The sequence below is a fragment of the Lepisosteus platostomus genome, unplaced genomic scaffold, assembly GCF_059453375.1.
Source record: "Lepisosteus platostomus isolate fLepPlt1 unplaced genomic scaffold, fLepPlt1.hap1 Scaffold_124_H1, whole genome shotgun sequence".
NCBI lineage: Eukaryota > Metazoa > Chordata > Actinopteri > Semionotiformes > Lepisosteidae > Lepisosteus > Lepisosteus platostomus.
In genome coordinates, this window is record NW_028291505.1 from 77,163 (window position 1) to 101,163 (window position 24,001).

Genomic DNA, 24,001 nt, shown 5'->3' on the forward strand with positions numbered 1-24,001 from the left:
CGGGGATTAGGAGGAGACCCCGACTGATGGGTAAAGGGGAGCACTAACACCAGAGGGACACCCCCGGCGTCTCTTTTTGAGAGACGCCCTGGGGTTTCCTAATGGCCAAGGAGGGTCGGGACCTCGGTTTGACCTCTGTTTGTGCAGCAGAGTGTCGCCATCAGGAGGCTGGGGCGTAAGAGAGCCACACAGCCCGCAGGGTGAGCGCTCCCTACTGGTCCCAGTCACACCTCTTGCAGGAGCAGCAGCAACCGGAGCTTTTCCGGGGTGGAATCTCCTATCCGGGTGCCGGCCAGGCTCACACCTGCTGGGCTGCCCCGGGGGTGAGCCCAGTCGAGAGTCGCAGGGCCAGATCTAGTCACCGGCGAGAAACGATACAAGTGAAGGATTGCTCGGCTCTCGGCACTTGAAAAGACCGACAAATGTCTCGTTCCCGCCGGAGCTGAATGTACCCGCATGTGTGGTGTCGTCTTCTTCCCCCGCCCCGCTGTGTTTGCTGTATTGTCTCTGAAGCCGGCCCCCCCGAGACGAGACGGGCTGTTCCTGTGCCCCAATTAACACTTTACAGGTGCCATTCCCCGGCATTGTGGCCATTGTCGGTGCTGACACGCGATAAGATAAGGCGGAGGAGAGCGGGGCATGCCCAGCGGCAGACATTCAAGGAGGGGGTGGGGCGAGGTGAGGTGAGGTGCGACACGCCGGAGCCCCGACGCAGCTAATGCGGAGCACTTGTTGGACTGGCATCGAAAGGACGTGTGCGCACGGAGCGAGCCTTCCCTGCGGCGGAGCGCGGGAACTTTCTCCCCCCCTCCCGCTGCAGGAGTTGTGTGCACTGCAGCGGTGCCGAGAGAAAAGCACAGAAGGCAGCAGGCTCTGGAGAGCAGGTAAGAGACGGAGCCTTGTGGGCAGGCGAGCAGGCCCGTTTTTTGGAAATTGCTGAAAAGGTTTGTTCGGTGTGTGGCAGGCGCACGTCGCGAGCTTGCGTGGCGATCTGCCGGTCTGGATTTATGCAAATGAGGCCGAATTGCATCCCGGGACATGCTGCGAATGCGCAACGGCGACTGCAGATGTGTAGGAAACGGCGCGCTCGTTTTCTCGTTTTGCCCACACTTTTGAGTGTTAGTGTGGCGTGTGAGTGTGTGAAAGAGTGGGCCCAGCAGGAGGCGGTGGCGTGTGGGGCGAGGAGGTGGCCTAGGCTGCGCGATTTGTGCTGTGGGTGCGGGCCGCTTGCAGGGGCCTGTTTAACTCATACTTACCTGGCAGGGGAGATACTTTGATCAAGAAGGAGGTTCACCCAGGGCGAGGCTCGGCCATTGCACTCCGGCTGTGCTGACCCCTGCGAATTCCCCAAATGTGGGAATCTCGACTGCATAATTTCTGGTAGTGGGGGACTGCGTTCGCGCTCTCCCCTGATGTGCTTGGTCCAAAATCAGATACGGGAGGGTTAGGACACCACGAGCTGCGTGGCTGCGGAAGGATCCCGGTTCGACAGGAGTGGACGCCGCTGCTGGTTCTCGCTGGCTTTTAGTTAGGGGTCCGGAGAAGCATCTCAAGCTAGTTCCACTACTCCTTCCGGACGTTCATTCCCTTTTCAAAGTCAGTCGTTTTGCTGTAGTCTGCGTTCTTTAGGCTGATTATCGAGGTTAGCCTTTATTTGGTCATGGGGGGCCTCGGTACTGTATGCTGAGTCTAAAGACAGTTTCACCCGTTTTCTGATTGCTCGGTTCTGTACCAGTGCAGACATGTCAAACAGTGAATGGCTGTACCTCTATTGTATCCGTGCTCAATGAATGAAATCGGTAACAAATGAATATATGTCTAGTTATACGAAAAACGAGTGGTTTATCGACTCATCTTCATTTGCAGATTTAGAAGCAGCTTCGATATTCGTTTTACAGACGGGTTTTTTTTTTTGAATATGGGTCACACACATGCCACAGCAACAAAACATCTCTAGAGATGAGGCTATAGATCACCTTTCCATCCTGCAGGTTTTCCTCCCAAAGCCTACAGCACCAACGGCGACCCCTGCTGGCCGGGAGAGCAAAAGCTTACAGCACCTGGTATTCCCAGGCAGTCTCCCATCCAAGTACTAACCAGGCCCGACGCTGCTTAGCTTCCGAGATCAGACGAGATCGGGCGTGTTCAGGGTGGTGTGGCCGTAAGCGAAAGCCCCGGCGCCTGACTCGCTACTTGAAGCTGTGTGTGGCGGGGGTTCCGTGCCCCCCGAGCGGGACTGAAGGATCGTTCGTGTGCCACTCTTTGGAAAGGAGCTGCTTTCCAAATCGCATTGCGTGCCTGGATGTTGGCGAATGCGCTCCCTTGTGTTGGCACGTCCCGCACTGGAGGAGGACAAACAATCTGCACGGAGGAGCACCAGGCAAGTCTTCACCAGACAAAAACCTCCAGTGCACAGCACTCTGGAAACATTTCGGGGCTTTCGCGTGTTTATTTCAGCACGTAAAGCGCACCGGTCCAACACGTCGGCCGGGCGCGCGGCGCCTCCGCCCTCTTGTGGCCTTGCGGCGTCAGAGCAAGAGGCTCCTTCTCGCTGCCCTTCCGCTGTGTTGCAGGGCCCCGAGAGGGAACCCGGAGCGCGCACTTTGTGGGGGGCGGGGGACCGCGTTCGCGCTCTGCCCCCGGTCTCTTGCGCGAGTACTAAATCTCACGGACAGGGGGGCCTCGTCATTGATTGTTACAGGTGAGACGGGGATTAGGAGGAGACCCCGACTGATGGGTAAAGGGGAGCACTAACACCAGAGGGACACCCCCGGCGTCTCTTTTTGAGAGACGCCCTGGGGTTTCCTAATGGCCAAGGAGGGTCGGGACCTCGGTTTGACGCCTCCCCCGAAGGACGGCGCCTGTTTGTGCAGCAGAGTGTCGCCATCAGGAGGCTGGGGCGTAAGAGAGCCACACAGCCCGCAGGGTGAGCGCTCCCTACTGGTCCCAGTCACACCTCTTGCAGGAGCAGCAGCAACCGGAGCTTTTCCGGGGTGGAATCTCCCATCCGGGTGCCGGCCAGGCTCACACCTGCTGGGCTGCCCCGGGGGTGAGCCCAGTCGAGAGTCGCAGGGCCAGATCTAGTTACCGGGGAGAAACGATACAAGTGAAGGATTGCTCGGCTCTCGGCACTTGAAAAGACCGACAAATGTCTCGTTCCCACCGGAGCTGAATGTACCCGCATGTGTGGTGTCGTCTTCTTCCCCCGCCCCGCTGTGTTTGCTGTATTGTCTCTGAAGCCGGCCCCCCCGAGACGAGACGGGCTGTTCCTGTGCCCCAATTAACACTTTACAGGTGCCATTCCCCGGCATTGTAGCCATTGTCGGTGCTCACACGCGATAAGATAAGGCGGAGGAGAGCGGGGCATGCCCAGCGGCAGACATTCAAGGAGGGGGCAGTGCGAGGTGAGGTGAGGTGCGACACGCCGGAGCCCCGACGCAGCTAATGCGGAGCACTTGTTGGACTGGCATCGAAAGGACGTGTGCGCACGGAGCGAGCCTTCCCTGCGGCGGAGCGCGGGAACTTTCTCCCCCCCTCCCGCTGCAGGAGTTGTGTGCACTGCAGCGGTGCCGAGAGAAAAGCACAGAAGGCAGCAGGCTCTGGAGAGCAGGTAAGAGACGGAGCCTTGTGGGCAGGCGAGCAGGCCCGTTTTTTGGAAATTGCTGAAAAGGTTTGTTCGGTGTGTGGCAGGCGCACGTCGCGAGCTTGCGTGGCGATCTGCCGGTCTGGAGTTATGCAAATGAGGCCGAATTGCATCCCGGGACATGCTGCGAATGCGCAACGGCGACTGCAGATGTGTAGGAAACGGCGCGCTCGTTTTCTCGTTTTGCCCACACTTTTGAGTGTTAGTGTGGCGTGTGAGTGTGTGAAAGAGTGGGCCCAGCAGGAGGCGGTGGCGTGCGGGGCGAGGAGGTGGCCTAGGCTGCGCGATTTGTGCTGTGGGTGCGGGCCGCTTGCAGGGGCCTGTTTAACTCATACTTACCTGGCAGGGGAGATACTTTGATCAAGAAGGAGATTCACCCAGGGCGAGGCTTGGCCATTGCACTCCGGCTGTGCTGACCCCTGCGAATTCCCCAAATGTGGGAATCTCGACTGCATAATTTCTGGTAGTGGGGGACTGCGTTCGCGCTCTCCCCTGATGTGCTTGGACCAAAATCAGATACGGGAGGGTTAGGACACCACGAGCTGCGTGGCTGCGGAAGGATCCCGGTTCGACAGGAGTGGACGCCGCTGCTGGTTCTCGCTGGCTTTTAGTTAGGGGTCCGGAGAAGCATCTCAAGCTAGTTCCACTACTCCTTCCGGACGTTCATTCCTTTTTTAAAGTCAGTCATTTTGCTGTAGTCTGCGTTCTTTAGGCTGATTATCGAGGTTAGCCTTTATTTGGTCATGGGGGGCCTCGGTACTGTATGCTGAGTCTAAAGACAGTTTCACCCGTTTTCTGATTGCTCGGTTCTGTACCAGTGCAGACATGTCAAACAGTGAATGGCTGTACCTCTATTGTATCCGTGCTCAATGAATGAAATCGGTAACAAATGAATATATGTCTAGTTATACGAAAAACGAGTGGTTTATCGACTCATCTTCATTTGCAGATTTAGAGGCAGCTTCGATATTCGTTTTACAGATGGGTTTTTTTTTTTGAATATGGGTCACACACATGCCACAGCAACAAAACATCTCTAGAGATGAGGCTATAGATCACCTTTCCATCCTGCAGGTTTTCCTCCCAAAGCCTACGGCACCAACGGCGACCCCTGCTGGCCGGGAGAGCAAAAGCTTACAGCACCTGGTATTCCCAGGCAGTCCCCCATCCAAGTACTAACCAGGCCTGACGCTGCTTAGCTTCCGAGATCAGACAAGATCGGGCGTGTTCAGGGTGGTGTGGCCGTAAGCGAAAGCCCTAGCGCCTGACTCGCTACTTGAAGCTGTGTGTGGCGGGGCTTCCGTGCCCCCCGAGCGGGACTGAAGGATCGTTCGTGTGCAACTCTTTGGAAAGGAGCTGCTTTCCAAATCGCATTGCGTGCCTGGATGTTGGCGAATGCGCTCCCTTGTGTTGGCTCGTCCCGCACTGGAGGAGGACAAACAATCTGCACGGAGGAGCACCAGGCAAGTCTTCACCAGACAAAAACCTCCAGTGCACAGCACTCTGGAAACATTTCGGGGCTTTCGCGTGTTTATTTCAGCACGTAAAGCGCACCGGTCCAACACGTCGGCCGGGCGCGCGGCGCCTCCGCCCTCTTGTGGCCTTGCGGCGTCAGAGCAAGAGGCTCCTTCTCGCTGCCCTTCCGCTGTGTTGCAGGACCCGGAGCGCGCACTTTGTGGGGGGCGGGGGACCGCGTTCGCGCTCTGCCCCCGGTCTCTTGCGCGAGTACTAAATCTCACGGACAGGGGGGCCTCGTCATTGATTGTTACAGGTGAGACGGGGATTAGGAGGAGACCCCGACTGATGGGTAAAGGGGAGCACTAACACCAGAGGGACACCCCCGGCGTCTCTTTTTGAGAGACGCCCTGGGGTTTCCTAATGGCCAAGGAGGGTCGGGACCTCGGTTTGACCTCTGTTTGTGCAGCAGAGTGTCGCCATCAGGAGGCTGGGGCGTAAGAGAGCCACACAGCCCGCAGGGTGAGCGCTCCCTACTGGTCCCAGTCACACCTCTTGCAGGAGCAGCAGCAACCGGAGCTTTTCCGGGGTGGAATCTCCTATCCGGGTGCTGGCCAGGCTCACACCTGCTGGGCTGCCCCGGGGGTGAGCCCAGTCGAGAGTCGCAGGGCCAGATCTAGTCACCGGGGAGAAACGATACAAGTGAAGGATTGCTCGGCTCTCGGCACTTGAAAAGACCGACAAATGTCTCGTTCCCGCCGGAGCTGAATGTACCCGCATGTGTGGTGTCGTCTTCTTCCCCCGCCCCGCTGTGTTTGCTGTATTGTCTCTGAAGCCGGCCCCCCCGAGACGAGACGGGCTGTTCCTGTGCCCCAATTAACACTTTACAGGTGCCATTCCCCGGCATTGTGGCCATTGTCGGTGCTCACACGCGATAAGATAAGGCGGAGGAGAGCGGGGCATGCCCAGCGGCAGACATTCAAGGAGGGGGTAGGGCGAGGTGAGGTGAGGTGCGACACGCCGGAGCCCCGACGCAGCTAATGCGGAGCACTTGTTGGACTGGCATCGAAAGGACGTGTGCGCACGGAGCGAGCCTTCCCTGCGGCGGAGCGTGGGAACTTTCTCCCCCCCTCCCGCTGCAGGAGTTGTGTGCACTGCAGCGGTGCCGAGAGAAAAGCACAGAAGGCAGCAGGCTCTGGAGAGCAGGTAAGAGACGGAGCCTTGTGGGCAGGCGAGCAGGCCCGTTTTTTGGAAATTGCTGAAAAGGTTTGTTCGGTGTGTGGCAGGCGCACGTCGCGAACTTGCGTGGCGATCTGCCGGTCTGGAGTTATGCAAATGAGGCCGAATTGCATCCCGGGACATGCTGCGAATGCGCAACGGCGACTGCAGATGTGTAGGAAACGGCGCGCTCGTTTTCTCGTTTTGTCCACACTTTTGAGTGTTAGTGTGGCGTGTGAGTGTGTGAAAGAGTGGGCCCAGCAGGAGGCGGTGGCGTGCGGGGCGAGGAGGTGGCCTAGGCTGCGCGATTTGTGCTGTGGGTGCGGGCCGCTTGCAGGGGCATGTTTAACTCATACTTACCTGGCAGGGGAGATACCTTGATCAAGAAGGAGGTTCACCCAGGGCGAGGCTCGGCCATTGCACTCCGGCTGTGTTGACCCCTGCGAATTCCCCAAATGTGGGAATCTCGACTGCATAATTTCTAGAAGTGGGGGACTGCGTTCGCGCTCTCCCCTGATGTGCTTGGTCCAAAATCAGATACGGGAGGGTTAGGACACCACGAGCTGCGTGGCTGCGGAAGGATCCCGGTTCGACAGGAGTGGACGCCGCTGCTGGTTCTCGCTGGCTTTTAGTTAGGGGTCCGGAGAAGCATCTCAAGCTAGTTCCACTACTCCTTCCGGACGTTCATTCCCTTTTCAAAGTCAGTCGTTTTGCTGTAGTCTGCGTTCTTTAGGCTGATTATCGAGGTTAGCCTTTATTTGGTCATGGGGGGCCTCGGTACTGTATGCTGAGTCTAAAGACAGTTTCACCCGTTTTCTGATTGCTCGGTTCTGTACCAGTGCAGACATGTCAAACAGTGAATGGCTGTACCTCTATTGTATCCGTGCTCAATGAATGAAATCGGTAACAAATGAATATATGTCTAGTTATACGAAAAACGAGTGGTTTATCGACTCATCTTCATTTGCAGATTTAGAGGCAGCTTCGATATTCGTTTTACAGACGGGTTTTTTTTTTTTGAATATGGGTCACACACATGCCACAGCAACAAAACATCTCTAGAGATGAGGCTATAGATCACCTTTCCATCCTGCAGGTTTTCCTCCCAAAGCCTACGGCACCAACGGCGACCCCTGCTGGCCGGGAGAGCAAGAGCTTATAGCACCTGGTATTCCCAGGCGGTCTCCCATCCAAGTACTAACCAGGCCCGACCCTGCTTAGCTTCCGAGATCAGACGAGATCGGGCGTGTTCAGAGTGGTGTGGCCGTAAGCGAAAGCCCTGGCGCCTGACTCGCTACTTGAAGCTGTGTGTGGCGGGGGCTCCGTGCCCCCCGAGCGGGACTGAAGGATCGTTCATGTGCAACTCTTTGGAAAGGAGCTGCTTTCCAAATCGCATTGCGTGCCTGGATGTTGGCGAATGCGCTCCCTTGTGTTGGCTCGTCCCGCACTGGAGGAGGACAAAGAATCTGCACGGAGGAGCACCAGGCAAGTCTTCAGTGCACAGCACTCTGGAAACATTTCGGGGCTGTCGCGTGTTTATTTCAGCACGTAAAGCGCACCGGTCCAACACTTCGGCCGGGCGCGCGGCGCCTCCGCCCTCTTGCTGCCCCTGCAGCTGCTTCACTTTTCCCTTTAGTTGCCATCGATTTTTTTGTAGTGCTATACATATACGATTGAGGTATCTTAGAGTTCTCCTTCGAAGACCCAGCACTCTCTTTTCTTTTCCCAGTGTTACTCATATCGGACTTTTTAAACCTAAAAAAAAATCGTTTTTTTTTCTTTCAATTATAACTGAAGTTTAAACAACTAGTGTTAAGTCCTTATTTTTCTGTAGTCAAAAAAAGCAAAAATTAACATTCAGGTCATGAAAAACTCAAAAAAACTCCCCAACCACTAAACTTTACCTCCCACCTGAGCGCCATCTTGAACGCCCCTACCACCAGAGAATGCTCACGATTTCGGAAGCTGTCTCCGGGACGTGCTGATTCCACACATCCTGAATAAATCATGATATTGTTAGTTGCTGTAGCTAGACGTTCAAATGAGTTTCATGGCCAGATGGACTGTTTCCTCCAGCGGTATAATATTGCAGTGAGACAGCACGATGCCTGCAAGACTATGTCACGCTAAACGCCACAGATTGTGTTTGTCCGTTCGTGTCAGTCGTCCCGCAGCCACGGGAAGTGGGACACAAACATGCTGCAATGCTTTCAAGACGTTAGGATTTGTTTGTGCAACATCCAAGAGGAGTACTTGTGGCTTGAATGTGAACTGTACGTGCCCGCCCCCTTTCCTCTGTAGTGCATGAGTTCCTCCCGGCATGCCCTTCGTCATTGTTCTGTCATCTTGTATTTAAAGGGTTGTATTTCTGCTGCTGAAAATAAGCAACGGTTTTCTCACAACGCCCTTTGTTCCCAACGGAGCCCTTGTCTGTCATGAAATTCTTCAAAACCTCAAGCTAGAAGAAGAAGAAGACGACAAATATGAAGCGTTATAGCAACGACATGCCATGACACGATCGATAACGATTTCCATAGGATCCCCGCGGTTGCCTGGCAACCGTCAGCTTTGCGCAGTGGCAGTATCGTAGCCTGTGAGGTTTAGCCGAGGCGTGATTATTGCTAGTTGAAAACTTTTCCCAATACCCCGCTTCCGCCGGTTTGCAATACAATCGGCGAAAGCAATTTTTGACAGTCTCGTCAGAGACTGAGCAAGGTGTTTAAAGACAGATTTGGTCACGGTGATATCATGGTAGAAAGAAACGAACTTGTTACGTGTCAACAGAAACGCTCTTTCAGCTTTATGCAGAGAACAGCGTCTGTCGAGATTACTTTTGTGTCAGCGCGAAACGCCGTGTGCTTGTCAGTATGATTTCATATTGCTCGTAGCGGCGCCTGGCTTTTGTCTGTCAAACGTTAGGTTGCGCTTCTTCATGCTGCATCGTCGGCATGAGTGGAGCATTTTAAACGTCTGTAATTACTGCGCCCCATAAGAAATCGTTTGTCCCCATTCAAAAGAGATTGTGCGATGTCCTGCAGCGTTCGCAAAGCAAACCTTTGACAGTTTGAAAAGAGGAATTTATTCTGCTTCCTGTGCGTGCAGTAGTTACAAAGTTGAACGTCTTTACACGATCTGCTGCAGTTTTCAGTGGGTGGGCTTTGTCAAATGGCTTGGAAAAACGCACTGTGTTTCTGCTCGGGAAACATCATGAGCAGTGTCCTGCATGTTTTCTGTGTATAGCTGTCTTTTAACGCATACAGAATTCATTCGAAATCATTGATTTCTCCAATTAACAAGGGTCTCTTTTTGAACCTGCCAGAAGCATTCTTATAATGTAACAGATTTACTCCGGGGAAGGGCAGCATGACATTGAGAGTAGCTCAAGCTTTCAGCACCTTTATCTGACTGCATGTATGCAGACTCTGCTCAGAATCCCCTGTAAGATTCTCCTTCAATTCCGTTTTGCAGTGCTTTAGCTCTTTCAAAAGGCTTCGCTTTGCTAGTCACAATCCAAGGCTCATGACAGCATTTGAAAACATTCGCAACTGCGTTGGCCGGGAATCGAACCTGGGTTAACTGCTTTGAAGGCAGCTATGCGCAACACTGGCTCGCTCCAGAATAAATCTCACGTCGAGGGCATATTTTTTTCCATTTTACCGTGAGTCGGGCTCAGCTGCACAGAGGAGAGAGCAGAGCAATGAGGTCACGGGGACAGGGGAGTCACACGCTGGCGGTTTGAATACGCGGAAGATCACTGAGGGATCCACAGTATATGGACCCTCCGTGCGCCATCAGTCCGCACTCCGGACTCTGAATCCTGCCATCCGAGTTAAGATCTCGGCGGAACCTGAGGCGCAGTTCCTTCTTAAAACGTAATCTGGTGAGCATTTCTAGAATCGTACTTGTATAGATGCAGCCTTTAATGTGTTGCTAGGTTAAAATTGATGACTTCTTGTATTTCAGTAGGCAACTGCCCTCTTGATTTCGGATTTAATTTCTTTATTACAGGGGCGCTTTTATGAAGACAGAGTCATGTTCAGGTACTTTGCTTGATGGAGGAAGCTCATTTCGGACTCTGTGATCTGCTCACCTGGAAAGGTCTGCTATACTACTACAAGAGAGAAGTAGAGTCTGGAAGAAGGGACAATTTTATGATGCTTTGGAAGATAATGTTTTTTTTTTCTTATACTGAAAATGAAAGGTAGTTGTTTCTATATGGACTCAGTCTTTGGAATTTGTATATATATATTTCAGTGATCCCTCAGCCATTCCTTCTGTATTGTAATTCAATTTCTCTTTTAAAATTCCTTCCCCACTTCTAGGACCTGCAGTTGCTGAACTCCACAATGGCTTCTATTGGAAAGTCTGTGACTGAGACCAAGTGTTCACTTTTTTATGAAACCATTATTTATTTAGGAGCAATGAGCAATTCTTATATAAATGCAATAAAATCATTATGCTCAAACTATGAGAGAGAAAATTAAGGATAATTTAAGAAATCAGTCTTAGCTTGTTTCTATACACAGATGGTATTATTTATTTTCAAAGGAAACCCGCGAGGATTCCCCTGGTGTGCAAGATGTGCCTGAATACTCTTGATCAGCTTCCTGCTCACTTGAAGAGGGCGTGTATGAAGCACGCCACGGCAGAAAACATCAGGATGGCCTCTCAACAGGCGAGGGAGGACATGATGAATCACCTGAAGAATGGGGTTATCGTGGATTACCACAGAATAGAGATCGTGTCTGGTGAGGCAAACAGGATAGTGGTTGTAAGACTGCTAGAGTCCTTGGGCCTTTTTGTACATGGGAAGCCTGAAGACACATTGGCAAGGTGAGATATTTTTAATCTGTAAGGCTTCTGTAGTTTCTTTTTGAAATCATTGTTACAACATATTATGTAAAAGCATGTTGAAAAGAATCTACCTGCATTCCAGCGGCCCTGAGCAAGAGGCCGCAGTCCAGGAGGAAGAGATGCCAGAGGCTGCTCTAGAAACTGAAACAGAAGCGGATAAGGAAGGGGAAGATGTGAGCTCTGAAGAACTCTATCAGCAGTAAGACTTTTTATTTTTCAGATGTATCTATTTTTTACTAAAATTCTAATTTGTCTTATAGGTATAAAATGTTTAAACCGGTGTTTTATATCCTTACAGGCCCTGAGTAGTTAAAAAGTATCAGCAGGCCGGAAGAGAGTGGCCCAAGCTGGACTCTATAGAAAGCACTCCCTGGATGCTCCTCTCCTGATTGGATTCAAACAGTACCTTACCAAGGATCTGGGAGTGGCAAATTATTCTCAGGAGGTATTTATTTTTTAAAGGCATTTAAAATTAAGCAATGGTATCTTCATTGTAAATGTTTTTATTTCTTAGCTTAAAATTCACCCATGTGAAATGATGTCAGCCATAAACATCATGACTCTATATTTCCTACCTGAATCTATTCTACTTAAATTATTACATTATACACAATTTGAGTTCATTTTAAAAAGTAAAAGGTAATGAAAGGAATGCATTTTCATAAGAAAGATAATACCGATATGCATGTGATAATCTTCCTTATATCATGTAGTGCATCATTTGGACACTTTGTGGGCTTCAAATACAAAGAAAATCATGTTCTATGGTACAAGATAAATACAAAACTTAAGCTTTTATTTTAATTAGATTTCTTTATAAAGCATAAGCAATCATTTATTACATCGCTTCTTGAATTAAATCTTTTGACAAGAGGTAAGACTTCTGTTACATTTAAACCCATGTTTAGCTGTGTTTTTTAGATTTAACTGAACCAATTTCTGTGTGTGCTAATGTCCTTGAATTCTGACAACATCACACTAAATTACATGATATAAAACAGCTAATGTTTCTAGAGATAACGTTTCTGAGATGCTTCTAATTACTTTTTATTACCAGGGACAGTTTAATTCACCTTGTACAGTACTGTAAGACCAAGATGCTTTTTTTAAAAGTTATTTAACATTTTATAGAACTTTGTCTACTATGGCAACATGATGTGCTTGGTGAAACTTGGAAAAATACTGCTTGGCCACTTATCTTAAGATAAAGATAGGATAAAGGTTTATCTTTTGCACCTACCTGACCCCCAGGGAAGGCCAATGCTTTCTAAGTTGATGGTTCCCTACAGTAGACTGTACTTTAATTTCAAAGGTAATGTATATTGACCCAAATCAGTTTTGGAATCCAATCTACTGACGAGATGGAGCACATCCTTTTTTCAGGATTTTAGCATCATACGTTTGGTATATTTAGTCCCTAATGCTGAAAGAAATGATCATAGAACATTTGGACACTTTGTGGGCTTGAAATACAAAGCAAATCATGTTCTATGGTACAAGATAAATACAAAACTTAAGCTTTTATTTTAATTAGATTTGTTTATAAAGCATAAGCAATCATTTATTACATTAATATATGTAAAAATAACATTTTAGCATCATACGTTTAGTATATTTAGTCCCTAATGCTGAAAGAAATGATCATAGAACATGACATCTAACCTTACCTGCGGTGTTTTTAATCCCTATTGCTCAATGCACGGTGAAAGCATTCCATACATGTGTCTGACAATGAGGAATAGGCCCCTGAGACAGTCATTTGCCTGTTTCACAAATGATCGGATTTTACTAGAGATTCTGTTTGGGATTCAGATGTGCATTCGGACAGCAATTCCTTTCAAGAAATGATACGTTCTGGATGAGGTCAAAGGTGCTGGAACACTGTATTTAGGATGTGTTTGCAGTGATTGTGTCTCCTGCTTCAACGCAGTGATAAACAGATGTGCTCCTTTAATTTATTGGTACATGCCCAGGGCAGTAAGCAGTCTGAGGATTTATTTCCAGATGGCATAGAGCAGTGAAGCAGTGAAGTAGTGCAAAACACTGGATCATTATATTATTAGAATCTATTCTACTTAAATTATTACATTATACTCAATTTGAGTTCATTTTAAAAAGTAAAAGGTAATGAAAGGAATGCATTTTCATAAGAAAGATAATACCGATATGCATGTGATAATCTTCCTTATATCATGTAGTGCGTCATTTGGACACTTTGTGGGCTTGAAATACAAAGAAAATCATGTTCTATGGTACAAGATAAATACAAAACTTAAGCTTTTATTTTAATTAGATTTGTTTCTAAAGCATAAGCAATCATTTATTACATTAATATATGTGAAAATAACATTTTAGCATCATATGTTTAGTATATTTAGTCCCTAATGCCGAAAGAAATGATCATTTGTTTAACATGCACGGGTCTGTCTCAAAGGATGCAGTACTCCTGAAGGGTCTCAAACCCTACATTTCGGATGCCTAGCTGTATCCCTCACATGTGGCACCTCAGAATGACTTCTAACCTTACCTGTGGTGTATTCAGTCCCTATTGCTCAATGCACGGTGTACATACTGCATACATGTGTCTTGAGAATGAGGAATGGGCCCCTGAGACAGTCATTTGCCTGTTTCACAAACAGGGACCTGGACCTAGACCTGGCCCGTACAGGGCTCAAACCCGCGACCTTGGCGTTATTAGCACCACGCTCTAACCAACTGAGCTAACCAGCCTCACGACAGTGCTCCTCTCTGTGCTGCAAAAAATCAAACTCAGGGAATTTCTTTTGTCCTCCTTTGAATAGAAAGCCGTGTAATCAGTGTACGGGCTTTCTCGTGCAGTTTCATGGTTCTTGTAACCCAAATCCTACACTGGCCTGAAGTGCCCCCCCATTTCACAGCATTTTTCAGCTGATTTAAAATGTACCTAAAGGAGAAGCATTATTGAAGACCATCAATTACCAAGAGCTTTTGTCAAAGGTTTTGGTGGTCATTTTGAATGACCACAGAGCGCTGTGACCTCGGTTTTACATCTCATCCAAAAGACAGCGCCCTTTTACAACACAGCATCTCCGTCACTATACTGGGGCATTGGGACCCGCACAGACCTCAGGGTGAGCGCCCCCCCGCCGGCACCATTAACACCGCTTCCAGCTGGAAGCTTTGTTTTTCCCTGTAGCTCATCCAGGTACTGACCTGGCTCACACCTGCTTAGCTTCAGTGGGTTTTCAGTTGCGAGTTGCAAGGGGATGCAAGTGATGGAGCCGCTCGCTGCAAAAGCCACTGCATTGGCCGGGAATCGAACCCGAGCCTCCCGCGTGGCAGGCGAGAATTCTACCACTGAACCACCAATGCTCAGTGCCTGGGCCTTCAAAAAAGACGCTTTTTTGGTGCTCTGTGCAAAACGCGTCGACATCTGCTTCCAGCTGCAAAATGCCATTTGCGGACGCTGAAGAACTTATTTCTAAGGCAGCGGGTACAAGCGATTGGGCGTTTTAAAACCACCAGGAACAGCAAAGAGGCGCGCTTCTTTGCTTGTGCCGAAACACACCGACTGAAAGTGGACAACGTAGTCGGCAGGATTGGAACCTGTGCGGGGAGACCCCAATGGATTTCTAGTCCATTGCCTTAACCACTCAGCCACGACTACAGCAAGCCCCACTGCCGCTGCGTTCTTGCTACAATCTTACCTGGATCGCGAGGCGCCGGCGGAAGCCTATTTCAAAGTCGTTCTCCGTTTCAAAAAAACATTTCCAAAATACAAGCCTTGCAGACAGACACGCCTCAGAGGACTTAAGGGTGGCTTCATGTCGGAATGATAAAGTCTCCCCGTCCGGACATGAAAATGCCACTTTGTTACACACAAAAAAAGAATCAACAACAGAGAAATGCCCACAAGCATTTGAAAAGCCGCACCACGTCGCACTTGAAATAGCTCTTACATTAGTGGTAGACACAGGAATCGCCTTTTTATTTACGCTCTTACCAACGCGATGGAAAGCAAAACAAAGCAAAGCAGAGCAAAACAAAACGAACAAACGAAAACCCTCACGTCCTGCACTTGCATATAACCCCGTTACGTGCCCAAGCGGTATTGTACGTCATCCTAGCACTGCACCCCGGGTCGTACGGTATATGGGAACGAGCACACGCCACGAATCGTCTCGAATCACTCCCTACAGCTGTAAGGCGCCTTGAAGCGTGCACCCCCAACATTCTTCTTTGCGCATCTGTGAAAGGTAAACTCTTGAGCAAACTCTGAACCAGCTCTAAGGAAACTAATCCGATTAGACGTTACTTTGACTCATCTTCTTACGCTCAGTGCCGGATTGCTCAAACTCCAGCTAGGGTTAGGGTTAGCATTCCCACGCTACTTAGACACTTTGTTTACGCTCAGTGCTGGATTTTGGGAACTTCAGGACGAGTGGGAATTTTCTCCTATCTGTCCATTCTGTTTTGTTTTGGAGACTCTTGGCTGCCTATGTTGTTCAGTGCACCGTGAAGGAAACATTTTCCAAAACTGTGTCAGCTCAAAAGTTGTAAGAAAACCTCTCCAGGTGCTTTAACTCTCTTCATTTTTGTCATTTAATGTGACACTCGATGTATAACTGGAGCCTCACATATGCAAATGGTGAGGCTCCAGTTCGACACCCAGTTCCACACCACTTTACAGTATATGACAAAAGCATGGCAGACTGTGCCGGACCAGCTGGTAACTTCCGCTTATTTTGACCATATTAAACATTGGAAATCTTCCCACTTGCATTTGTGACACTTGATTTTGGCTCCACCTAAGACACTCTTAAATCTTCAAACACTTTTCTCTTCTCCCGCAACACACTTGTCTGTCGGCACTATGTGGCAGCGTTGCATGACAACCCATCTCACCACGGAAAGGAACCTAACAGCTTTGGTAAGAGAGTAGAATTACCTGAAGAACTGCTTTCCATGGAAGCAGGACCAAGCGATGTAGCATTTTTATAGTACCAGGAAAGGAGAAGCGGCACTTCGCCTTTGCCGCACAGGCACAAGGTGACGTGCGGCAGACGCCGTAGTCGGCAGGATTCGAACCTGAGCGGGGAGTCCCCAATGGATTTCAAATCCATCGCCTTAACTACTCGGCCACGACTACAGCGAGCTCGCCGCCGCCACATTCCTCCTATAATCTAACACGGAGTGCGAGGTGGCTGCGGAAACCTTTTTAAAGTCGCTCTCTGTTAAAAAAAAAACCTTTCACAAGATACATGCCGGCAGACAGACACGCCTCAGAGGGTTTAAGGCTGGCTTCACGTTCAAATGATAAAGTCTCCCCGTCCGGATGTCAAAATGCAACTTTGGCAGACAGAAAAAACATCAACAAACCACAAATGTGGACAAGGATTTTACAAGCTGCACCACACTGCACTTTCAAAAGCATTTACATTCGTGTTAGACGCAGGAATTGTCTTTGTTTTGCGCGCTTACGAACGCCATAGAAAACGAAACAAAACAAAAGCCCTCAGCTCCTGTACTTGATTATAACGCCGTTACGTGTCGAAGCAGGAATTTACGTCATCTTACCACTGCAACATGGGGAATAGAGGGAAATGAACACACGCTACGAATCGTCTCAATCACTCCCTAGAGTCGTAAGGCACATTGAAGGGTGCACCCCCATCATTAATCGTTGGGCCTCTGTAAAAGGAAAGCTGTTGAGCAGTCTTTGAAACAGCTCGGATGAAACACTTGATTGCTTCCATGTGCATCTGGAGCCCACTTCTTATTTTCACTTCACGCCGCCCAAAGCATTTCTAAAACAGGAGATTCGCGTTTGGGAATGCGCCCTGCCCTACAAATAAAACAGGTCTACGGGTCTGAAACCTGCTCCACGGAAAACAGTTCTGTTGCGCTTTTGATCAAAGGGAGATTCTCTGTTCTTACTTTTTGATTACATAACACCCAAAGGGGCTTCTTTGGAGCTGGATTCCAACCAGCATCCTAAAGTTTCTTGGCGGTATCCTTTACAGTCCTCTGTTCGGTCGACAAGGAACAGAAGGGGGCAGCTTTCCTCACACATACAGTGCAATGTACTGTAGTGTTCCCCTTCATTGAATTCGCAGTTCTGCATCAGACCTCTAACTCGTTTCCTTAGCTTGGATTTAAGCCACGAAGCAGGCTTCTACTGTATAAACGTCTAGAGGAATCACAAACTATTTGAGAGGCCATCATCCCAGGGGGAACTGACAAAGTCTATCCCTAAACACCTAGCGCAGTCTCTCGAGAGACTGTCAAAAATCGCTTTCTCCGTTTGTGCTGCAAGTAAGTGAAAACGCGGTCTCAACCCAGAGCCACTTGGCAGCAGTGGCACGTAAATACTGTTACTGCCACTGCTCGATACCGACGTTAGCCTACTATACCATGTTCAGCCACCGCTAGAAAATGTAAGGCTCTAGTACTGGAGCAAACAAAAGGAGGGCCAACGTCGAACGGGCACACATGTCAGACATGGAAACCGACAAGAGTGGGATTTGAACTCATACATGCAGAGCACAATGGATTAACAAGCCATCGCCTTAACCACTCAGCCACCTCGTGAACAGAACTGGGCTGTCCAGAAATGGGTTGGCGCGCTCCAGATGATCTTTTTCTTTTTTTTCCCTCGTACTCGAGGGTCCTTTTCCTGTTCCACATGCGATTTCAACATTTTCCTTGGGAGATGTCAAGCCAGCAAGCCACTGCTGTGGTTCAGTGGCCAGTGTGGAGTTCAGTGGCCCTGTTGTACACAGAAAGCACATTGAGCTCCTTGGACATGAAAAGTTCCAGATAAAAGCCATTTGTCATCCTTTCTCTTGGTGTCGATGTTGCTATTGTATGTAAAGGTGGCAACTTGCTCAGCGAGCAGGCGGAGCACACACCGAATGCAGATGTGTCTGAGTGGCGTGTCCAAGTGGCTGCAAAAGGACAATACTCCCGGGGTGCCGTGGCTTAGTTGGTTAAAGCGCTTGTCTCTTAAACAGGAGATCCTGGGTCCGAATCCCAGTGGTGCATTCTTTGTTCTGTCTTCTCGAACAGAACTGGTCCTTACAGACAACCGCCTACGGCTAGACTTAATTAAATGCAAGTATTCATTTCCTGTCTTGAATGACTTGTTTTTCTTAAAATGGATGCAACTTGCAAAACATGAAATACAAACCTCGCTAATCAGCGCTCGCGGCTGGCAAAAAAAAAAGAAGTCAGCAATGTTTTTTTCTTTAACCTTAAGCCTGCTAATGGAGAAGAAACTAGTCGCCACATCACATACATCCGTTTCAACGATAAGAAGGTAACAACTATCCTCACTCCAGAGTAAATCTCACGTTGAGGGCATATTTTTTTCCACTTTACCATGAGTCGGGCTCAGCTGCAGAGAGGCGAGAGCAGAGCAATGAGGTCAGGGGGACAGGGGAGTCACACGCTGGCGGTTTGAACACGCGGAAGATCACTGAGGGATCCACAGTATGTGGACCCTCCGTGCGCCATCATTCCACACTCCAGACTCTGAATCCTGCCATCCGAGTTAAGATCTCGGCGGAACCTGAGGCGCAGTTCTTTCTTAAAACGTAATCTGGTGAGCATTTCTAGAATCGTACTTGTATAGATGCAGCCTTTAATGTGTTGCTAGGTTAAAATTTATGACTTCTTGAACTTCAGTAGGCAACTGCCCTCTTGATTTCGGATTTAATTTCTTTATTACAGGGGCGCTTTTATGATGACAGAGTCATGTTCAGGTACTTTGCTTGATGGAGGAAGCTCATTTCGGACTCTGTGATCTGATCACCTGGAAAGGTCTGCTGTACTACTACAAGAGAGAAGTAGAGTCTGGAGGAAGGGACAATTTTATGATGCTTTGGAAGGTAATGTTTTTTTTTTCTTTGAAATCGAAATGAATCAGAATATCAGTGCAAAAGACAAACTCTTGGTTTGGTTTAAAGAGATATGGTTTTAAAACAGACAAAATGTAGAAAACAGGTGTTTCTCACTTTTGGAAAAGAATGGACCGGGGATAATATTTTACTAGTTGCAGTGCTAAGCTCACTGGGTTACAGTCCTGCAGTGTCACACCAGGGCCAGTGGTGCAATGGATAATGTGTCTGACGATGGATTAGGAGTTTGGAGGTTCGACTCCTGCCTGGCGCTGGTTGTTTTTAAACACATCAGCCTACTCCCTAAGTAGCCTGTGCTACTTACTGCATTGTAATCGTACCCAGTAAGAGATTTCCTTCATGTAAATGAACTGCACCTGACAGCTTTAGAAAAACACCTGGGCTCAGTACGGTGCTGAGAGCTCAAGTTGTGTATAATGTAATAATTTAGGTAGAATAGATTCTAATAATATAATGATCCAGTGTGCTGCACTACTTCACTGTTTCACTGCTCTATGCCTTCTGGAAATAAATCCTCAGACTACTTACTGCCCTGGGCATGTACCAATAAATTACAGGAGCACATCTATATATCACTGCGTTGAAGCAGGAGACACAATCACTGCAAACACATCCTAAATACAGTGTTCCAGCACCTTTGACCTCATCCAGAACGTATCATTTCTTGAAAGGAATTGCTGTCCGAATGCACATCTGAATCCCAAACAGAATCTCTAGTAAAATCCGATCATTTGTGAAACAGGTAAATGTCTTAGGGGCCCATTCCTCATTCTCAAGACACATGTATGCAGTACGTACACCATGCATTGAGCAATAGGGATTAAAGACACCACAGGTAAGGTTAGAAGACATTCTGACTATATTCTAAAATATTGGACTCATATTCTTATGATGGCAGACATGAGTCTGTGTTTAAAACCGGGGTTAATGGACATTATATGACTGTCAATTCTGTTTTGTTTTGGAGACTCTTGGCTGCCTATGTGGTACAGTGCAGCGTGAAGAAAACATTTTCCAAAACTGTGTCAGCTCAAAAGTTGTAAGAAAACCTTTCCAGCTGCTTTAACTCTCTTCATTTTTGTCATTTAATTGTCTGTCGGCACTATGTGGCAGCGTTGCATGACAACCCATCTCACCACGGAAAGGAACCTAACAGCTTTTGTAAGAGAGGAGAAAACGACCTGGCCTGTATGGAGATCGAACCCACGACCTTGGCGGTATTAGCACCACGCTCTAACCAACTGAGCTAACCAGCCTCACGACAGCAATCCTCTCTGTGCTGCAAAAAATCAAACTCAGGGAATTTCTTTTGCCCTCCTTTGAATAGAAAGCCGTGTAATTCAGTGTACGGGCTTTCTCGTGCAGTTTCATGGTTCTTGTAACCCAAATCCTACACTGGCGTGAAGTGACCCCCCATTTCACAGCATTTTTCAGCTGATTTAAAATGTACCTAAAGGAGAAGCATTATTGAAGACCATCAATTACCAAGAGCTTTTGTCAAAGGTTTTGGTGGTCATTTTTAATGACCACAGAGCGCTGTGACCTCGGTTTTACATCTCATCCAAGAGACAGCGCCCTTTTACAACACAGCGTCTCCGTCACTATGCTGGGGCATTGGGACCCGCACAGACCTCAGGTTGAGCGCCCCCCCACCGGCACCATTAACACCGCTTCCAGCTGGAAACTTTGTTTTTCCCTGTAGCTCACCCTCATCCGGGTACTGACCTGGCTAACAAATGCTTTGCTTCAGTGGGTTTTCAGTTGCGAGTTGCAAGGGGATGCAAGTGATGGAGCCGCTCGCTGCAAAAGCCACTGCTTTGGCTGGGAATCGAACCAGAGCCTCCCACGTGGGAAGTGAGAATTCTACCACTGAACCACCAATGCTCAGTACCCAGGCCTTCAAAAAAGACGCTTTTTTGGTGCTCTGTTAAAAAAGCGTCGATATTACCTCTTTCAAAAGGCTTCACTTTCCTAGTCACATTCCAAGGCTCATTGAACCCGGGCTGTTTCCTCCAGCGGTATAGTATTGCAGTTAGACAGCACGATGCCTGCAAGACTATGTCACGCTCTGACGAGACTGTCAAAAATTGCTTTCGCCGATTGTATTGCAAACCGGCGGAAGCGGGGTATTGGGAAAAGTTTTCAACTAGCAATAATCGCGCCTCGGCTAAACCTCACAGGCTACGATACTGCCAATGCGCAAATCTGACGGTTGCCAGGCAACCGCGGGGATCCTATGGAAATCGTTATCAATCGTCTCATGGCATGTCGTTGCTGTAACGCTTCATATTTGTCGTCTTCTTCTTCTAGCTTGAGGTTTTGAAGAATTTCATGACAGACAAGGGCTCCGTCGGGAACAAAGGGCGTTGTGAGAAAACCGTTGCTTATTTTCAGCAGCAGAAATACAACCCTTTAAATACAAGATGACAGAACAATGACGAAGGGCATGCCGGGAGGAACTCATGCACTACAGAGGAAAGGGGGCGGGCACGTACAGTTCACATTCAAGCCACAAGTACTCTTCTCGGATGTTGCACAAACAAATCCTAACGTCCTGAAAGCATTGCAGCATGTTTGTGTCCCACTTCCCGTGGCTGCAGGACGACTGACACGAACGGACAAACACAATCTGTGGCGTTTAGTGTGACATAGTCTTGCAGGCATCGTGCTGTCTCACTGCAATACTATACCAATGGAGGAAACAGCCCGGGTTCGATGAGCCTTGGAATGTGACTAGGAAAGTGAAGCCTTTTGAAAGAGGTAAAGCACTGCACAACGGAACTGAGGGAGAATCTTACAATGATTTCGAATGAATTCTGTATGCGTTAAAAGACAGCTATACACAGAAAACATGCAGGACACTGCTCATGATGTTTCCCGAGCCGAAACACAGTGCGTTTTTCCAAGCCATCTGACAAAGCCCGCCCACTGAAAACTGCAGCAGATCGTGTAAAGACGTTCAACTTTGTAACTACTGCACGCACAGGAAGCAGAATAAATTCCTCTTTTCAAACTGTCAAAGGTTTGCTTTGCGAACGCTGCAGGGCATCGCACAATCTCTTTTGAACGGGGACAAACGATTTCTTATGGGGCGCAGTAAGTACAGACGTTTAAAAAGCTCCACTCATGCCGACGATGCAGCATGAAGAAGCGCAACCTAACGTTTGACAGACAAAAGCCGGGCGCCGCTACGAGCAATATGAAATCAAACTGACAGCACACGGCGTTTCGCGCTGACTCAAAAGTGATCTCGACAGACGCTGTTCTCTGCATAACGCTGAAAGAGCTAAAGAGCGTTTCTGTTGAGACGTAACAAGCTTGTTTCTTTCTACCATGATGTTACCATGACAAAATCTGTCTTTAAACACCTTGCTCAGTCTCTGACGAGACTGTCAAAAATTGCTTTCGCCGATTGTATTGCAAACCGGCGGAAGCGGGGTATTGGGAAAAGTTTTCAACTAGCAATAATCGCGCCTCGGCTAAACCTCACAGGCTACGATACTGCCACTGCGCAAAGCTGACGGTTGCCAGGCAACCGCGGGGATCCTATGGAAATCGTTATCAATCGTCTCATGGCATGTCGTTGCTGTAACGCTTCATATTTCACAGCATATTCCCGCCCCCCAAAGAAAAGAGCGCCAATCAGAGAGGCGGAGACCGAGGACTCGCAGAGCAGACGGCCACAGTCGCCGTAATAAGAGCGATTGTGAGCGGTTTTAGTTTCTCTCTTTGACCAGCCCAGCTGCGCCCCACGCGAAGGCAGGGAAGCACAAAAATTGTATGGAACTCATTCATGTTCCTCTCCATGGAAATCTTTAGTAAAAGGCAAAAGATTTGTACGAGATGAAGAGAAACCAGAGTGCGTGGCTGGACAGCTGCAGGAGCCCAGGCCGCCTTCAAGGCCTCTGCCCTGCCGGTCGTGGTTGGCAATGCACCTGGCCTTACAAACGAGCCAGTGGGGCCCGTTCAGCTCTGGGCTCATCGCCTGCGGCTCTCGGCTTACCTGGCAGGGGAGATACCTTGATCAGCCTGTAGTTAGAGTAGTTGGATTGTTTTCTTGTTTTGTGGAAGCAGTGTTTGTTTTGCAGTTTGAGATGGCAACCTTTGGATCCCGCAAGAATGCTGTACGTTTTGAGCTTTTGGATGACCTCTTCATGGATCGTATGCAGTTCAGCAGAAAAGTGTTACAGAAGGAACGTGGCTTTGAACCTCGGCACTTGGATTTCATCTTCGCTCTCCCAGGTCAGAAAGCATTTGAGGTTGTTTTTGCTACCTATTCTCTGTTTGAACAATGTGTGGATGTGTTTGAGGCAAAAAGAGGGAAAGTTCCTGCCCTTGAGAAGATCAACTTGCAGCCTCTGACACAGAGAGAGAGGAAAACGGTGCATGTTGTTATGTTCTCGGAACTGGCAAAGACGGAGGACATTCACACCTGGCTTAAGCAGTACTGCACCGTCCACCATGGAACTGAGGTTAGAGATGTTGACGGTATAAAAACAGGAGCAAGGAAATTCGAGGTTCGCTTGCTACCGGACAATGTAAATGGAGGCTTAAGGCACCTGCCCTCTACAATCCGGCTGGGCGCCTGCAATGGCTATGTTTTTTATGTGGGACAACCAAAGGTGTGTCGGCGCTGTGGTGTTGTGGGACACCTGGCATCGTCCATACATTTCAAAATCCATACAGCTTGTGAAAGATGAAATCCATTTCTTGGTTGTCAGTGGAAAAAGATTGCCGGCTGCAAGAAGCGCAAGTGATTGTTTTCTTTGACCATAAACCTGCAAATGTAGGGAGCACAAGCGGCCGTCAGTCTCTGTGGCGCAATCGGTTAGCGCGTTCGGCTGTTAACCGAAAGGTTGGTGGTTCAAGCCCACCCAGGGACGCATGTCTCAGTTTTTCCAATGTAAACATCATCACCGCTAAAGAAGATGGC

The 24,001-nt window shown here is 48.7% G+C and overlaps 12 non-coding genes and 1 pseudogene across 12 annotated transcripts; 5 read left to right on the forward strand and 8 right to left on the reverse strand.

The window, feature by feature from the left end:
* The first annotated feature begins 1,248 nt into the window (after positions 1 to 1,248).
* On the forward strand, positions 1,249 to 1,412 carry LOC148637301 (U1 spliceosomal RNA). The gene has a single exon (XR_015931567.1). It is a non-coding gene; the product is annotated as a U1 spliceosomal RNA (small nuclear RNA).
* A 636-nt stretch (positions 1,413 to 2,048) lies between these two features.
* LOC148637302 (5S ribosomal RNA) lies at positions 2,049 to 2,167 on the reverse strand. Its single transcript, XR_015931551.1, has one exon. It is a non-coding gene; the product is annotated as a 5S ribosomal RNA (ribosomal RNA).
* A 1,807-nt stretch (positions 2,168 to 3,974) lies between these two features.
* On the forward strand, positions 3,975 to 4,138 carry LOC148637303 (U1 spliceosomal RNA). Its single transcript, XR_015931541.1, has one exon. It is a non-coding gene; the product is annotated as a U1 spliceosomal RNA (small nuclear RNA).
* A 636-nt stretch (positions 4,139 to 4,774) lies between these two features.
* On the reverse strand, positions 4,775 to 4,893 carry LOC148637304 (5S ribosomal RNA; annotated as a pseudogene).
* A 1,775-nt stretch (positions 4,894 to 6,668) lies between these two features.
* LOC148637305 (U1 spliceosomal RNA) lies at positions 6,669 to 6,832 on the forward strand. The gene has a single exon (XR_015931539.1). It is a non-coding gene; the product is annotated as a U1 spliceosomal RNA (small nuclear RNA).
* A 637-nt stretch (positions 6,833 to 7,469) lies between these two features.
* LOC148637306 (5S ribosomal RNA) lies at positions 7,470 to 7,588 on the reverse strand. Its single transcript, XR_015931548.1, has one exon. It is a non-coding gene; the product is annotated as a 5S ribosomal RNA (ribosomal RNA).
* Positions 7,589 to 8,880: 1,292 nt separating this feature from the next.
* Positions 8,881 to 9,022, forward strand: LOC148637307 (U4 spliceosomal RNA). Its single transcript, XR_015931562.1, has one exon. It is a non-coding gene; the product is annotated as a U4 spliceosomal RNA (small nuclear RNA).
* A 5,428-nt stretch (positions 9,023 to 14,450) lies between these two features.
* Positions 14,451 to 14,521, reverse strand: trnag-gcc (transfer RNA glycine (anticodon GCC)). The gene has a single exon. It is a non-coding gene; the product is annotated as a tRNA-Gly (tRNA).
* Positions 14,522 to 16,216: 1,695 nt separating this feature from the next.
* Positions 16,217 to 16,298, reverse strand: trnas-uga (transfer RNA serine (anticodon UGA)). Its single transcript has one exon. It is a non-coding gene; the product is annotated as a tRNA-Ser (tRNA).
* Positions 16,299 to 21,133: 4,835 nt separating this feature from the next.
* Positions 21,134 to 21,275, reverse strand: LOC148637310 (U4 spliceosomal RNA). Its single transcript, XR_015931564.1, has one exon. It is a non-coding gene; the product is annotated as a U4 spliceosomal RNA (small nuclear RNA).
* Positions 21,276 to 22,445: 1,170 nt separating this feature from the next.
* LOC148637311 (U4 spliceosomal RNA) lies at positions 22,446 to 22,587 on the reverse strand. The gene has a single exon (XR_015931560.1). It is a non-coding gene; the product is annotated as a U4 spliceosomal RNA (small nuclear RNA).
* A 227-nt stretch (positions 22,588 to 22,814) lies between these two features.
* LOC148637312 (U5 spliceosomal RNA) lies at positions 22,815 to 22,931 on the reverse strand. The gene has a single exon (XR_015931558.1). It is a non-coding gene; the product is annotated as a U5 spliceosomal RNA (small nuclear RNA).
* Positions 22,932 to 23,877: 946 nt separating this feature from the next.
* Positions 23,878 to 23,951, forward strand: trnan-guu (transfer RNA asparagine (anticodon GUU)). Its single transcript has one exon. It is a non-coding gene; the product is annotated as a tRNA-Asn (tRNA).
* Positions 23,952 to 24,001: the final 50 nt, after the last annotated feature.